This window comes from Crinia signifera, chromosome 4, assembly GCF_055691185.1.
Source record: "Crinia signifera chromosome 4, ASM5569118v1, whole genome shotgun sequence".
Classification (NCBI taxonomy): Eukaryota; Metazoa; Chordata; class Amphibia; order Anura; family Myobatrachidae; genus Crinia; species Crinia signifera.
This window is the reverse complement of record NC_139220.1, coordinates 271,071,490-271,086,537: the sequence shown is the minus strand read 5'-3', so window position 1 is coordinate 271,086,537 and position 15,048 is coordinate 271,071,490.

The window sequence follows — 15,048 nt, the reverse complement described above, 5'->3', positions numbered from 1 at the left end:
TTGTGAACCCCTGGTCTAGGATAATAAATAATGCAAAATACACATAAGTGATTGATGGGCACTTATTTTAATAAAATACAGGTCTAATAGTGCATACACATGGTTCAATTCTGTTTTAGATTCAATTTCGATTAGATTTGGCCTAATCCACCTGTTCTGAAGTTTTCAATTTTCACTATTTTCCATTCAATTTGCTATTAGATTTCAGAGTGTTCCTGATACTTCAGGCAGTAGATCGAAATCGGATCTGGATCGAATCGAATGCAGCAATAAACACATTAAATTTCAACTATCTACTATTAGATTTGCACTAGATAGTCTTGCCTGCCAAGACTTTTTTTCTATTTGATTTCCACTACATGGAGTGCACATTGGGATCGAATCTGCATCGAATGCTAAAAAGGTGCATACACACAGTTAGATCTGGCATTCGTTTCAATTTCAATTCGATATGCCATTCCATTCGATCTGTCATTTGATTCAATTTCGATTTGATTTCTACCATATAGTCTTGCCTGGCAAGTCAATTTTTTATTTAGATTCCCACTATACGTGAACGCGCATTGTGATCGAATCGCCATCGAATGCTGCTAAAAGCATTCAATTTTGCTTTGATTTTGCTTCTAAAAGATGAATTGAATAGAAATATAGTGCATATCTCACCGTGTGTACCTTCTATAAAAATCAAAATTCAATATTTGCTGGTATTGCTAGTGGCAGGGAGATGTTCATAAGGGTGTGCACAGCATTAGGGTATGCCTGTGCCTGTCAATGTGCGCATGCCTATGCTACCATTATACTATCATTATCTTAGGCATCTTAGTCATTTCCAATAGGCGTCAATATCTGCCATCTTGGCTACTGGCATATACTGTAAATCTATATAATAATCAGCATGGGAGTTCATGCACCTGATGAAGCTCTTGCAATGAAACGCTTAGGATAAACTCCCTCAGAGTTGTGTATCTTCTGGCTTCTGATGAAAAGCTGCTGTATGTGACTTATGGCATATTGATCAAAGTAGCAGAACCAGCCACCCAGTTAATTTGAACTTCTCAGATAAAACTTGTATTTATTATTTATTATTATTACTTATTTTAAGGGTCTCTATTGAGTTCCATGGTGCTCTGTGCTTCTGGCCATTTATTTATTTCTTATATACTGCATTGTCATGTTTGCCATATCCATTTGTTTCTCATATGAAGGGAATAAAGAAGAAGAAAAGTGTGTCCTATGTCGGTGCACCAATAAAGATTCTAAAACATAACTTTTATTGTGTTTATTTTAAGAACTGCGAGATAAAAAAATACATATAACAACAAGAAGACAAGGGTGGAGTGACACTTTAAAAACTAAGGTGGCGGGCAGATGTCTGCACATATATCTATAATGTGTGCTGATTTGACTTGAGAACAGTGTACAGTAGAAGTTGGTTGTTGACCAATTACTCAGGTAAGTATAAATCAGGGCGGGTATGCCTCTGATGTAATTGTGTCACCAGCCGCAACTTCACTTATGGCAGTCTGAGAGTGAAATGAATAATAACTTAGTGAAAGTTCAGAATCTCTGGATTTGCATACGCCTATATATGTTCTCAGCGTATGGGTGAAAAATCACTCTATCTCCAGCACGAGAATCCTGTCTTGATTCACTACTTATGGTTATTACGAGAATGGTGTAATACCACTATAATAGGAGGACTCCTATAGGCTGGATAATATGCCTTAAAATAGGAGCCACTTAGTTAATGCAATGCTACCTCTCCCATAGGCTGGATAATGTGCCTTAAATGGGAGCCACTAGGTTAATGCAATGCTACCTCTGATTCACTCTACTAGTCCAAAGGGGTCGCCCCCAAATGGACCGTATCTGGCTGCAGTGAATGCCCTGAAAAGGGCTGTAGCGGCAGTACACTGTTCAAAATAGTCTATAGTACATTAGTAAGAAAAATAACAAACATCTGCTCGCACACCGCTAGCCGGCACGCGCTTCGCAGATTTTAGCTTCCTCAGGGCTAAAATCTGCGAAGCGCGTGCCGGCTAGCGGTGTGCGAGCAGATGTTTGTTATTTTTCTTACTAATGTACTATAGACTATTTTGAACAGTGTACTGCCGCTACAGCCCTTTTCAGGGCATTCACTGCAGCCAGATACGGTCCATTTGGGGGCGACCCCTTTGGACTAGTAGAGTGAATCAGAGGTAGCATTGCATTAACCTAGTGGCTCCCATTTAAGGCACATTATCCAGCCTATGGGAGAGGTAGCATTGCATTAACTAAGTGGCTCCTATTTTAAGGCATATTATCCAGCCTATAGGAGTCCTCCTATTATAGTGGTATTACACCATTCTCGTAATAACCATAAGTAGTGAATCAAGACAGGATTCTCGTGCTGGAGATAGAGTGATTTTTCACCCATACGCTGAGAACATATATAGGCGTATGCAAATCCAGAGATTCTGAACTTTCACTAAGTTATTATTCATTTCACTCTCAGACTGCCATAAGTGAAGTTGCGGCTGGTGACACAATTACATCAGAGGCATACCCGCCCTGATTTATACTTACCTGAGTAATTGGTCAACAACCAACTTCTACTGTACACTGTTCTCAAGTCAAATCAGCACACATTATAGATATATGTGCAGACATCTGCCCGCCACCTTAGTTTTTAAAGTGTCACTCCACCCTTGTCTTCTTGTTGTTATATGTATTTTTTTATCTCGCAGTTCTTAAAATAAACACAATAAAAGTTATGTTTTAGAATCTTTATTGGTGCACCGACATAGGACACACTTTTCTTCTTCTTTATTCTTGTCAATTCTTGTGTCCGAGGTAGCACACCCCCGCTCCTGTAATAGACGTTTTCAGTCCATACTCTTAATTGAGGGGGTCCTCCAAATGTATTAACTATTGTCTTGTGCGACCTACCCCAAACCATCTTGTTTCTCATATGAAGCTGGTTTAAAAAAAAAAAACATTACAGTGAACCTTACTCATATACCGTAAGCCTATATTCCAATGACATAAAGTACATTGAGATTACTCTGCCATTTTGTTTCTGGTGCATAATTTGCTAGACGATGACAACTCTCCCTTTTGTAGTTGTCATATGCTGTATGCTCAGTATCACTATTTATTTATTTATTAACAGTTTCTTATACAGCGCAGCAGGTTCCATTGACCTTTATAATTGGAAACAGGGATCAAACACACTGGATAGTTACAGTGAAAATGGTAGGAGGGCCCTGCTCACAAGCTTACAATCTATAGAGAAACACCACGTACTAACATGCGGTGAACTGTTAATTCACACCTATGGACTGTAAGACTAGAACATATTCTTTATGTATTTGTTACCCCATAATTTAGCTAAGAATCCCTGATGTTATAAGTTTGACCATGAACTTAGTTTGTCCCCTGTTTGACATTTCATTTGATTGCTGGAAACGTCCCTTTTTCAGTATAGAAATAATGATTTTTTTTCCTGCATGTTAGATGCCATTATTGTCAACTGCAGACCTTATAATGGAGCATTTGAAGAGTATCTACTGTATAATGAAGTCCTGATGGTGGTAATCAAATCCAGACATGATGGGAATTGTAGTGCTCCTAGCACCTCTGAAACAGACATGCTAGCATGCAACCCAGATGTGTCCCTGTAAATCATTTAAAAATGTATTCAAGTAACTATGACCTAAACCAACTGCTGGGAAACTTGGTGTGATAACTGTTTGTGGCTTTGGCAGTGAAGCTTTGCAAAGCTCGGGTTTACAGGGCTCATGCTGAGGCATGTGATAACAATGGGAGATAATGGGATTTGGCATGGCCTAATATTCTGGATATTTTGTGTATTGTCTACTGGGACATGATTGAAAGGGTTCCTTGAGTGGGCCTCAACTCTGGTCCAACTGTTGATGCTCCAGGGAATTGGTTCCGGATTTGACTTGCACTGAATGGCGAGACACAAGACAGGACCACCGATATATAGAAGGAAGGACGATGCGTGAGTACCCTCCCATCTCTGGGTTGACTGCAATGCCCTATCAGTCCGATTTAATAAAGAATTTGTTGGACTAGGGATGCCACAAAATATGTATGATATTCTAGGGAGCCGTGATTTTAAAAAGTTTGGGAACCACTGGTCTAGGGTATTTTTATAAGTGATAGTGGACAAAGGCTGCCAGAGGAAGAGGCTTCTATGTCTTCAGTCCCAGTCTTGAGTATCATTTACAGCCGCCATCCTCAGTCTTCACTACTCAGCCACCATTTCTGGGTCTTTGCTTGTTGCCTGTGCATTATTCTGGCTTGATTGTACTTCTGTCCATTTACGTGGCTGCCTGATCTCTTCCATGGCTGCCAAACTCTTTTCTTGTCAAAACTGCACGATAATCTCCTGCAACATCTGATAGATGTTTCAGGACATGGACCAAATGCCAATCTCATGACCAACAGTCCACTGGACGTCCCTTGACGACTCCAGGAAAAGGTAAGCATCTTTGGCCGATCTACCTAATCGAAATATTAGTAAATAACTACTAGTATTTTAAAAATAACAGCTATGGACATTTTCTTGCAAACTGTTGTATCCAATAATGTAAAACACTGCAGATCTAGGAGAACTAAACTAATGGCTGCTCAAATAAATTAGGACCAGTTGGCAATGATGGGATGCCATTCAGTGATTGAACAATCCTTGAGTGTGTCAGTCCTCATTGGGGAAGCTGCATATATGATTAACTTTATCTAGCCTTGCTTTATCTCAGTGCCCTGATTATTTCCCCCATGTACCCCTGTCACCTTCTCTATCCTTGTGCCATTATCTATTGACTTACATTGTTTTCCGTCCCCAATCTGTGACCTGACACTTCTGTGTCCCTGTCAACAGCATGCACTGTGTATTACAGTTAGGACACTTAGATACATGAGATAGCAAAGCCTGTCCAGCAGATCCCTGTGTATTTATTCCAGTACAAATAAGCAATCAGTGCAGCTGTTTTCCTGTGATCCACAAAAAATACAAACAACAGACATGTTGCATATAAAATACTTCATGAAATAGCAAACAAAGTGTATACATGTTTTAAATCTTGATCAGGATACACAACGTGACTGGTGACAATATTGCCAAATAATTTTTTGATAGGTTCATCAATTGCTGAATGGTTCACTGAAATGGAATTGGCGGTGTTTTAATTTTATTACTAAAAGTGGACCCATTGTTACAGTGAAGTCGGCCATTTTAGTGTGCTGGACCAATAGTTTCCCTATTAGTTTAATAGGGACTGGTGCCATCACTTAGCATTTATAGCACATAGCAACTATTGTGAATGATATAAAACGAATGTAAAACCCCCAAAAAAGCAGGAAACTAAACTAATTCAACATCACACCTCCCATCATCAAAGCTGGGTCTTTTGGACACTTACCGACCAATTTATTATTTATATTATAATATTCTTGGCTAACCCCTCAAATAGTAAGTATTCCCTGATTATATGAAGGAGAGACAGCAACTGTCCATTCCCTAAGCAATTACCAATAGCAATGCATTCATCCAGTAATGATGGATGTACAGAATATCCTATCACAACACTCAGTACTCTGACTGGTGCATGGCCAACCTTATTAACCAATCAGAGCATCACTCCCTATCTAGAGCTTTGCAGAGTGACAGTTTATTCTATTATTTATTTACCATACCTTCCAACCAAGGAAGCCATGAAATTTGGGGAGTGGCTTCCTGGCATGTCCCGCGTTATCATAATGATCATAACTATGGTGACTTGCCCAGTCCTCTCTGAGCAGCTGGGGATCCCTCAGCCTCTCTTCCCTGCACGGTTTAGATGCCATGTGTATGTATATGGAATCTATTCACTCTCTGCTCTTCTATTAACAGAAGTAGTGACTGAATGCTCCCCCAAACTTCCCCTGCCTGCAGTACACTAAGGGTTGTGAGTGGGACTGTTCCCAAAAATGTAACTGTCCCACTGATATCAGAAGAGTTGGGTGGAGTTCCACCACCTCTAATGGTAGAGGGAACTGAGTTCCACCTCTGCCACAGCCCTGAACAGTAAATACATCAGAAAAGCCTGTCCTAGCGGCTTCCTCTTCTGGCACAGCGTATGTGATGTCATGCCATTACCGCCGTTGAAGCGAAGAAGAGCCACTTAGAGGAGCAGGCTCTGTGCTTGCTGAAGTCAAGGTGAGAAGGGGCTGGAGGAACTCAGGGGTGGGGAAGCTGCTGGAGGGACACAGGGCATGGAGCTGCTGAGGGACATGGACAGTGAGCTGCTGGAGTGACAGAGACAGATGTGTATAAGCCGCACAAATGTGGACATTATGTGTATAAGGGGCACTACTGAGTGATTCAATATGAATCAAAGGTACTACAGGTTGAGTATCCCTTATCCGAATATCCGTTTTCCGAATTATTCCGAAAACCATATATTCCAGAAAGTGAAAAATAAATTTTTTGTTTTGCTAAAAACTCACTAGGGACATCTGTAACAGCACTACTGAGGACATGATATGTAACTGGCACTATATATATAAGAAAATTATTGCTTGGCATTCAAAGTCAGTGCCTGAGATAAGACACAAATATTGTTTCGTCTTTTAAAACCTTGTTTTTTTGAACAAATAAAATATATTTGTGTGTATTTCATGTGGTTGATGTGTTTATACAGCATAAATGCAAGATAATGTACTTCAAAATACATCATTAAAATATTAAAATATTCCAAAATAGGTAATAATCCGTTATCCATAATTCTCCTGGTCACAAGCATTTTGTATAAGGGATACTCAACCTGTACATGCGGTGTAATGTGTATATGATTGTGCTACTGTGTGTCGTCATTTTTATTGGAATTACTATTATGTGACCACACTCCTTCCTTGTGGGACCATTGTCCCTTAATGGCAGGTAGGGCAGAAATTCCTTTGCATTAGTCTAGGCTCTGCTTAATGAGGCGGGCTCAGCGTTAGGGGAAAGGAGTTCCACCACATCTTCAGGACCGCTTTAAGCCCTGTGCATATCATTGGCTAGAATGCTCTCTGTATTTTCTGTGAGTCACTAAACTGCTCTCTGTATTGCATATCAGTTACTGGAATGCTTCCTATATAACACAAATAAACTGACCACTCCTGCCCATGGCACCAAATGTCTTGTTTATCAGTTTCTCTGTAGGGGGCGTGGCCAGACATGCACTATTAGGCCACCCCCCTACAGTACCTTGATTCGGCACTGCTCACTACAGCCATGAGCATGATTGTAGAGGCTTGTATTCAGCATTTTCCATACTTATTGCCTTCATACACAATAAGCAGTGGAGCATGTATTTCGATGGGGCTTTGTTTCAAACTTCCAGCAGCAAATTTTATGGGAAACTGCATTTGTATGGGCATTTCAACCATTTAAGTAAAAAAATGGTACTGTTCTCTACTGATATATGCAGAAAATATATCCCTTTAATTGCTAGAAAAAGGGAATTGTTTAAATGAATGGGGATTGAGTACAGTAGGCTAGACTAGATGGTAGTACTGTAGGCTAGACTTTGTAGTGACGGGTTAAATCTTTCCACATGTGCAATTACAGACAGACCCACAATTGATTTTACTGGGGCAGTTCCAAAAACTGCAATGTGTGCGTGTGCGTGTATGTGTGTGTGTGCGTGTATGTGTGTGTGTGTGCTATACAGGAGATTGGCAAGTCGGTACATGTGCGTGATATTAAATGCTCTATGGACCTACTTAATGTGTGGTTAGTAAATCACCTTTTTATGTAAGCAACTGTAATTTTAGTTGTTATGGCTTTTGGTGCAAATTTTCAGTTTTGACCATTGTTAGTGAATTAGCCTTATTAAAAGCAAACAGTTATAGTGAGTTTCCACATGGCTGATCAGATATTGGCAAGTACACCAGCATACAGAACAAGGAAAGTTCTGCTCTGCGGTTGGTTAATTTCAGATTCAATTTACAGGACAAAAACTTCCAGGACTGTCCGTGCAAGACAGAGAAATGCTGCCCACAGCTGCTGAACATTAGCGCTCAATCTCTACAGCATTAGCAAGGCAGACATTCTTCCCCAGGGCTGGCACATGCTGCGTAATGCCCAGAGTCCTATGCCAACCCTTATCTGGTGTCTTACTGACAGTGCCACTTGTCTGCTTATTAAAACATCTGCGCCATAGATAGGGCCCTTGACGTTTGCATACAACACAATAGATTTTTCCAGAGACAGAGGCTTAACCTTAAATTGATGACAGGGATCTGTCAGTTACTACGTCAGTAGTAAAATAGATGCTTTAGTATCAGAGTTTATTCTATTATTTAGTACCACAAATATACAGGACATATATATATATAGAAACAGGAACACCTGGCACTCTGCTTGTTAGAAATATATCTTGCTGCGGTGCCATCCAAAGAACTCCGCAGAATCCCAGTACAAACCAACAGGATGAAGGCGGCACTCACACAGTCTCTTTTGTGAAGTAAAAGTCCTTTATTAAGCGGTCCCTTAATAAAGGACTTTTACTTCACAAAAGAGACTGTGTGAGTGCCGCCTTCATCCTGTTGGTTTATATATACAGGTTGAGTATCCCGTATCCGAATATCCGTTATCCGAATTATTCCGAAAACCATACTTTCCAGAAAGTGGAAAAAAAAATTTGTTTAGCTAAAAACTCACTGGGGACATATGTAGCAGCAGTACTGAGGACATGATATGTAACTGGCTCTATATATGTACAAGAAAATGATTGCTTGGCATTCAAATTCAATATCTGAGATAGAACACAAATTTTGTTTCATGTTTTGAAACCTTGTTTTTTGAACAAATAAAATATATTTGTGTGTATTTTATGAGGTAATAAAATATATTTGTGTTTATTTTATGTGTTTATACAGCATAAATGCAAGATACAGGTTGAGTATCCCGTATCCGAGTATCCGTTATCCGAATTATTCCGAAAACCATACATTCCAGAAAGTGAATAAAAAATATTTTTTTTGCTAAAAACTCACTGGGGACATTTGTAACAGCATTACTGGTGACATGATATGTAACTGGCACTATATATGTGCAAGAAAATGATTGCTTGGCATTCAAATTCAATTTCTGAGATAGTACACAAATTTTGTTTCATGTTTTGAAACCTTGTTTTTTGAACAAATAAAATATATTTGTGTGTATTTTATGTGGTAATAAAATATATTTGTGTGTATTTTATGTGTATATACAGCATACATGCAAGATTCTTCAAAATACATAATTGAAATATTAAAATATTCCGAAATACGGAATAATCCGTTATCCAAAATTCTCCTGGTCCCGAGCATTTTGGATACGGGATAATCAACCTGTACTTCAAAATACATCATTGAAATATTAAAATATTCCAAATTACGGAATCATCCGTTATCCAAAATTCTCCTGGTCCCGAGCATTTTGGATACGGGATACTCAACCTGTATATATATATATATATATATATATATATATATATATATACACTCAGTGCTGGCGGCCCGGCACTCTCCCTGGTAATCAATGCACCTCTGTGCCCTACCGGAACGTGATGAATAATGGAACAGGAATGGGCGGCACTCCGGGGAAACTTTCAAAGGTTTAATGTGGTGAGAAAACACATTAAACCTTTGAAAGTTTCCCCGGAGTGCCGCCCATTTCTGTTCCATTTTATATATATATATATATATATGATACGGTTTCCAGTGCGGCACTCCAAATAAACTCCAATACATTCAGTAAGCTTCAACCATTTATTGGGAAGCTTTCAACAGCAACGTTTCAATGCCACGGCGGGCATTGTCATCAGGCTGAAAATGTATAGAACAAACACATACCTTTATAATACACCCAGTGACACCGGCGCCAGAGCGGGAGCGGTGTGCATCCCGTTGGCGCGCACCTGTGACGTCAGATGCAGCTGACGTCCCGGCGTATGTTGAGTAACGTGCTCCCATCACCAAGGTTACAGAATAAACAGTCATATAGTCACGGCTGACCGAACAGGGGAATCGGCTGCCGCTGCAGTTCAACGCACACTGTCATAAAAATACAAAAAAGAGATACGAAGATGCATGTTAGAAACTGGGCACGAGAGGACAGAATAAACATGCAAGATAATACATAACAGCAGTATGTCATATCTGTATTATAGCAAAGCAGAAATACCAGTAAATTCATTGAGCCCATGCGGCGCCACTGTGCCTAGTCGGATGATCCATCTGGCCTCACACCTCATGAGGGCAGATCCACGATCACCCCCACGAAGTGATGGGGGGATGTGGTCAATCATCCTATATTTGATGGAAGTGGCATTATGTTTATGGGTCACAAAGTGGCGTGCCACAGGCTGGTCACTGTTACCAGACAGCAGAGCTTTTTTAATGGCGGATCTATGTCCCGCCATACGTTCTTTGAACGTACGCTCTGTTTTCCCAATATACGATAATCCGCATGGGCAGATTATTTGATAAACCGTATATTGGGAGTTGCAAGATAAAGTGTGACGGATTTCCATTTTTTTGCCTGTTTGGGGATGATTAAATGTGGACCCCGGGATCATAAATTGGCAAGTTATACATGTGCAATGAATACAACCCAATATGCGTGGTCTAGAAGCAGTTTTGTCAGGGGCTGCATCAGATTTAACCAGCATATCTCTGATATTTTTGGATCTTTTATAGCTGATAAGCAATTTGGTGTTCTGTATACCAATGTCCGGATCTGATTGGACCATGGGCCAGTGCTTACGGGCGATGCGATTTATGTTAGGGCTCATTTGGTGGTAGGTGGATACCCATGGAATCACATCAATGGTTGCTGGGTTGGCAGTTTTCTCTTTTAACAAATCTTCACGGTTAAGTTGCATGACCTTTTGCTTAGTGGTTATTAACTCATTTTCAGGGTAACCTCTGGCAACAAATATATATATATATATAAACAGAATAGAGGTGCGCTGTATCACCAATACCAATTTCTATTAAAGATGACTCTTAAAATTCAATAAATCAATAATAGATAAAAACAAATGAACATTTATTAGAAATTTCCCAATATATGTGATTTATAGGTAAGTATAATACGCTTTGTAACTTGGCAGCGTAACCACTAGTAAAATCCGTCAAGAACAAAACATGGAAATACAAAATAATACAAAATAATAGTGGTATGGCGCCTATGAATAAATAGATTTTCGTTGACTCAATTTGAGTATATTCTACAGTCCAACATTCATTGAAGCAGAGGAAGATGTCATCCAAATATGTTTATTGAAAGGTTCTTCCAAAGATTGTCACAAATCAAATGGCTGATAGTTCTTCACTCAGAATTGCACAGCAGAAATAACCAACGCGTTTCATCTGAAAAGGCCTTCGTTAGGAGCATAACATCTCCAGAGGGTACTTTAAGGGATACACAGATCCAGCCTCATGCAGAGTAAGGTATTAAATCATGTAAAACCAATATTTGATTTAAATAAGGGGAATTTGACCCTTTAGGAACCACAAACTACATTCAAAGAAAACACTGATGTTTATTCCTCCCTTTGGGTAATATAAAGCATACACCTTAGTTGTATAATGCTTTCTCCTGCAGGGCCAGCACCAGGATATGGAGAGAGAGAGAGAGAGAGAGAGAGAGAGAGAATTGGTTCATTTATAGATAGAGTCACTCCCATTTGCGTCAATGAACGCGTGAGCATGTGAGATAGGAAATAGAGTTAATGTACTGTGTGATAACCTCACAGTACATTATGACCCCTATGAGGGATAACTATATGAGTTGTATAAATAAAGAGATAAAACAGCAATAAAAAGTATTTAAGAAGCAGCTACTATGGAAATATAGAAGGAAGAGATCTTAAACATAATACGGTAGTAAGAATCCGTTGGATGGGACTGTGATGAGCCAATTCTGTTGTGCCTGAGGGTTTATATGGTGATGTACAGAATGTACGGTGTTATAGGATGTGCGATAGTAAGATGGATTTATGGACTGTTAAAGACCTATAAGTGGACCATTCTGGGAAAGTAAGGACATAGTACAGTGTTTATGGGGAACAAATACATCGTTTTTTATGCATACTGATTGTGACAGTCTAAATTCTTCGAACACACTGTAGAAATCTCCTTATTCCTTGGCACCGATGGGGTTAAAGCCATTATTTTTACTAACTGAACGTTTTGTGATTTACTCCAAAAGGGAGGAGTCTACTGCACGCCTGTGTGTGAGGGGGCGGCCCAAAGGGCACCCCAGGGAATACACACCATGTTACATTTTCTCATCAGTGCTGCCAAAACTGTTTAATTTTATTCATGTGCTTGGGATGCCGAGTCAGCATGAGACTCCAGCTTGATTCTGTAACAAGATGACCAAGATAAGATCTGCGGGCTGTATTATTTGGTCCAGTGATGCAGGCAGGACCACCAAGTCATCAAAGTCTCTTGTATATGAAATTAATTTGCACACCTGTGCTGTGGTGGGATGTGAATGTCTTGGCACCTGTCTAATGTTCTAGCAGCATACTCTCTCTGTGCTGTGTTCTTTGTCATACACTGTTATACAGGCTGTCAATTGCCCGAGTCTCATTGCAGCATACAGCTGTCCACAGTTTATTATTATAGATAACAGGGTAAATGTATCATGCTTATTAAAAGGCAGGACTTTATTATAAGGGGGGGGGGGGGGGGGGGGGAGTCACACAAAAGCTCACAAACATTGGGGTTCCCCTGCCATCTGGCAAACATGGGGGTAGATTTATTATATGGCGATCAGGGGAATCTGCGCTATCCCCGTGCGTTATAGCAGGGGATAGCGCTTCCCCTGATCTATCACACCCGCCGAGCGTTTACTCTAATGCCGGCGGTGTGGGGCAGGAGGCATAGCGCAGGGGCGATATTTTGCACTGCGCCCCTGCCAGATTTATGAACGGTCAGCACCGCTGACCGTTCCGCCGCCTGCAGCTGTCGACTTCGCCAGCTGCAGGCGGCGATGCCCTATACCTAACAGCAGGGACAGCTCTGTCCCTGCTGCTGGCGCTGAGCTGCGCTGGGATCTCGCGAGACTAGCGAGATCCCGCGCATGCGCAGTGAGCCGGCTGGGGGGAAAGGAGACGGCGCATCAGTATTAACTGATGCGCTGTCTCCAGGAGGGACATCGCCGGAGGGGGGAGTTAGCGCGGCAAGATCTTAATAGCTCTTTCGGTGTCCCCTCCTGCTTCGCCTCGCTAATGAGGCGAAGCAGGAACTGTTATAGCGGCGCGATAGGCGCCGCTATAATAAATCTACCCCATTGCTCCTTGGCTGGCTCTGGAGCTAGAGGCATACTCTGTGTTGCCTCTGCTTGCCTGCTACCGGCAGGCACATGGACTGGCCTCCAAAAAATGTTATATTAAATATAAAAAATTTTGTAGCACGTATTTAAAATTCACCATTTTTTCCTTGTAACATATAATTATAAGCACATTATTGTCTTTTTTAGACATCGTCTTAAATGTTTGTCTTAAGCATTTTTATATTATACACTTTGCTTTTATGCACTTTATTGTCACTTTCAATATCCTTGTTGCAGCTAAACCATCGGCCTGAGTGATGTCACTTCTACTCCGGCTCTCGAGAATCATGATACGATGGAATGTGGGGGTGGCCTGCACCAAACAAACTCAGTGAATGTACATCATACCGTATTCTGTAACAGGAACTTTCCTGTTACAGAATACGGTATGATGTACATTCACTGAGTTTGTTTGGTGCAGGCCATTTTTTTGTTCACATCTCTTGGTTTGGTGGAGAATTGTTGGTCTCTTCTCCCATGGGTGGCCCACTTGTTGCCCTTATGATCTAGAGACTCACTGTAGATCCTATTGAATTTCATGTTGCTTCCCCTCTCCATTGTCCTTCTCTCCATATCAACGCTTTCTCCGTTAGCACGTTTTTCTCCCTTGTTTTTTGGCCATATGATCTTATACACAGATTTGTAATAATTATCTGTATCATTATATGTACATTTATTGTTATGTATTGTGACTTACAGTGTGAACTGTTCATATAATATGCTGCTTCCACTGCCCCTGAAGAAGTCTTTTTGACGAAACGCGTTGGGCATCTCTTCGACGATCGGAAGTCTAATCAGCAGTTCTTTTGATAACAAATTGTGCCAAAATACATTTTTATTGTGTATTTTATTATTACTCATTGAGCATCTTTTATTATTAAATAAGATTGTTACTTTTAAATGTGTTAATTCATGTCTGAAAGCGCACCCTGATCTTTTCCCCTTTCTTTATATATATATATATATATATATATATATATATATATATATATATATATGTTGAGATATATATATATATATATATATATATATATATATATATATATATATAGATCCATAAATTATCGGCACTCCCATGGACTTTAAGAGTAATAACAATCCAACACAGAATTGATGCTAACATTTCGCGATTTTACCTGCTTTAGTATTAAGTGCAAACAAGTGTGCAGTTAGTCTTACCTAAATAGTGCTGGAATTAAGAGGTCCACCCTCCACCCTTCATCAAAGGATAAAGCTGTTTGACATGGCAAAACGTGTCAGCGTTCTCACCCCACAGTGTTCCTGAACAGAACTTCCATCTCATTCCACTTTTCACCTGGACTGATACGGACCAGCCCCAGATGTCTCCATCACCAGCATTTGCACCCCAGCTGTGGGAGTTCACCATCAGCTGCCACCTGCACCGCTGAGCTATCCTCCATGGTGGACTGGATTCCAATTGGTCCAGCTTAATACACACATTCACGGTGGATGGTAATAACAAATATACCCATTTTATCAACAATACTAGGGCCTTTACCACCTTTACCAGGAACTGTGTGGAATCTCAGCCTAATGCATGCATTGCAGTGTAATATATAAACATATATATAAACATCATTGGTCATAGCTATATGTGTTTTAATAAAATGTATTTTAATGTAAAATAAGTCCAATCGTTTTACGTGGTATTCTCTGTAATTAATACA